Source organism: Stegastes partitus, unplaced genomic scaffold (assembly GCF_000690725.1).
Source record: "Stegastes partitus isolate 25-593 unplaced genomic scaffold, Stegastes_partitus-1.0.2 Scaffold1728, whole genome shotgun sequence".
Taxonomy (NCBI): domain Eukaryota; kingdom Metazoa; phylum Chordata; class Actinopteri; family Pomacentridae; genus Stegastes; species Stegastes partitus.
In genome coordinates, this window is record NW_007579459.1 from 11,204 (window position 1) to 14,543 (window position 3,340).

The 3,340-nt window shown below is 41.6% G+C and overlaps 1 protein-coding gene across 2 annotated transcripts in view; it reads right to left on the reverse strand.

Moving 5' to 3' along the window:
• LOC103372296 (transcription factor Sox-1a) overlaps positions 1-3,340 on the reverse strand; it is a 14,214-nt gene that overhangs the window by 5,467 nt on the left and 5,407 nt on the right. The gene's annotated exons all lie outside the window — the stretch shown is intronic.

Genomic DNA, 3,340 nt, shown 5'->3' on the forward strand with positions numbered 1-3,340 from the left:
ATAAATAACAATGTTGGGTCTCTCAGAAAACAGTGACTTCACTGCAACACAGTTCAAAAGCACCACAAACTGAAGTCTCCAACTTGCCAGAAAGTTAAATCAGCACTTCTCCGAGACAGTTGAAACGTAAACCGAACATTATAACCGATATGAAGGTCGGATTTATTGCAGAACTGATGGTATTAGTCTGTATTGGTTTAAGCTAGGTGTGCCTAATAAACAGTGGACAATGTGGATATGAAACTATAAAGTTTTCTTTTTTATCTTCACTTTCTTCTCAAATAACCCAGACATTTGTGGAAAAGTTTCCTGTTTCTTGCCTTGTTGGACCTCATTTAAGATTTGAGCTCTGGTGAATGCAATGCCACACTGAAAGCAAAAAATGGTTTGTAGACTAGAATATGAGTTGAAAGACATGTTGATTAAACTTTATTACCTTAGCCAGTCACATTACTGGTCTAATACCACTAACAGAGTTGTGGTAGTCACAGCAGCACAGCAAATGCAGAGCCTTCTTCTTTAAAAGGCTGTGTTAATAAGGCAGAGCTTCAAAGCCCGAGAGCATTGCACAACAAATCTGGAGCCTAAAGGTAGAGTTTTTTTGTTGGTGAAGAGAGCGAAAGTTCAATCATGCCGTGCTATTTATGTTGCCCGTTTTATTTTCCAACACCACGACTTAAAAAATAAATTTATAGAGTTGTCACATATGCAGTTGCTGACTCTGTTGTCAATCAAATTAGCAGGAATACGGCAAAGCTGACGGTTTAAGCCGGTTATGTGACATCAATCCAGTATTTTATCAGTCATAATTCCGCATCACATCGTATCATAATTAAAATGCGTTTGGAGAATAAAACATGAAACATCACTTTTGCCAAAAAAGGTTGGAAAGAAGGCGATGATGCACAGGATTAATTAGTTCGGCATCTCCTGCACAAACTGGCAGAATATTGAGTTATAACCCAGCAGTTTGATGTGCGTGCAGCCTTTTTCCATGTGCGTGTGTGCTTCCTCAAGGTAAACACAGCAGATCATTGTGAGTGATGGCACTTCTCAAACTAGAGGCTGTGTGCTTATCATATACGATAAATCCCTGCTGCCATCAGAGGGCAGCACTACAGATCATTTATCATATCATTTAAGTAACTGAAGGAGGCTTTCACAGATCAGTGCCGACTCTCCTACGATGCCCATTTAAATTTTACACATGATGCATCTATTGGATTCAGAGTGTTCATTCAAAACATCTTTACATTTTTTTTTTTAAATCATTTTTTGGAAGATTTTTTTTTTTTGCTGTACTTGTGGTGCCTTTCCTCTACATATTTAGCTTGCCCTTGTTGACAGAGTCATTGAATTTCCAGCTGAGAGACCCACCAAATTACCAACAGCTTGTTTTGCTTCATTTGAATAAAACGCCCACTTGTTTGCACATCTCCCACCTGTGTGCCATGTGCCATCTCTGCTCTGAACGCAGAGATACCGCACAGATGGGGGGGAAAAGCAAAGTCTCACAGGGCGGCAAAATGTGGTGCTGCTGTTAAAAGAAAGCCCAATTCATTACCTGTGCAACTTCAGTTAAATATAGCTACCACCTGTGTCCTTGCCTCTAAACTTGTCTCCTCCGCAAACACTTTGCAAACTGCTAATTCACTTTGCTTTGACACATTCGGCGACTGAATTTCAACCAGTGTCTCTTTTTTTTCCCCCCCTCTCCAACCCAAGAACTATGATGTTGTGATACAGCAGAGAAATCAGAGATAGGACGTTGGGGTGGACGGTTTGGCACGCAATACAAACGACTATGACACCGAAACCCATACAAAGCGTCTGACTCTGATATAGGAGACTTCTGTTCACGACACGTCTCCCACCAAGTGTCAACACTGGTTTCTTTTGCTCATGATCAGAAGCTTTACCAATCTTAACCCAGTTTCCGATATTTAAAGCAGTATAAATAGTAGTTTTTAGCCTCTTGGAGGTGATGGAACAAGCTGAAAACACCAAATTGGCTATTATCAAGTTAATATATTGATGTGGAAAGCAATAGAAAAGCTGCTGCCTTAGGGCCTGAAGGAAACATTTTGCTATTTCCACTGACCTGCTAATTTTATCTGTTGTCAGGGTTTTTTGTTGTTTTTTTACTGGACGGACTGCTAAAAATGGAAGTCAGGTAGTCATATTTTTTTGTATAAAACATATTGATTTAAGCCAATTGATTGACCCTGCTAAGTTATTTCACAGCAGGGGGACATTACCTTTTGCAGATTTTCAGCCAGAGAATTTTACTGTCCCATATAGAAATCCTGGGTTTCCATTCTACAAGCAGACAGCTATTATACAGGTTTGGCTTATGAGCATTTAACTCCTTTCAGAATAAATGTTCTAAAGGCGAAACTGGTTTGGGGTAAAACTATAAATATACTAAAATGGTTAGAATGAGTCCCACCAAAATGACCTGGCAGGGCAGAGGAAGATTTGGAATATTTGAAGAGTTCATTTGCAAAAACAGATAACTCCATTTTTGCAGATTTTCAGAAAACTTTTTTTTTTGGTTGTTTGCTTGAGATAATATCAATCAAACTGAAGTTGAGTGGATTGGACTCAGTAGAAAAGACGAAAATAGAGGTAACTGAAGTTTGATTGATATTGTCTCAGGTAGATGATGGAAAAATGGGTTTTCTGAAGGTTTGTAAAGATGGAGTTATCTGTTTTTGCAAATGAACTATTCTTCATTTAGAAAATGGAACTAAAAATAGTGATTCTTTAGAAGCTATACTGAGATTTTCTCAGCTGGATGGGGGAGTTCGGACTCATGACCTTAGTGAAATCCTGGCTACAGCCCTGACTGGGAGTCCTCTCTCACTTTCATTCAGTGATGGACAGTGAGGCCACTCAGTATGCTGCAACCCACCTCCCACCCCCTCCTCCTCACTTCCCAAACTCGCATCTTCTACAGACTTATTCTTTCCTTTCTCCACTTTCCTCCTAAAAAAAAAAAAAAAAAATCCCCGGTTCCTGTGGAGTGGCTGGTTTTGTGTGGTCCCAGCACTGTCCCGTTTTTTATCACTCCTCTGACGGGTTACCCCGGTCCCCCCTCGCACCTGCGCCGCTCCCAGGTCCCTACAGGAATGCGCTGGGGCTTGTAATCGCCTTTGTGGGGGCCATTGAGTTGTACGGCTGACTGAAACTTCCCAACCTCACAGCGCGCTGGCCGCTGAATGGGGCTCAGCGTGGGGCGGCTCTCCAAACCACGGACGCTGCCAAATTCCTACAGTGGCGCTCCACAATCACTCCCACACAGGCCCCGATATACCGCCAGGCAGTGGGGTGGGGTGGG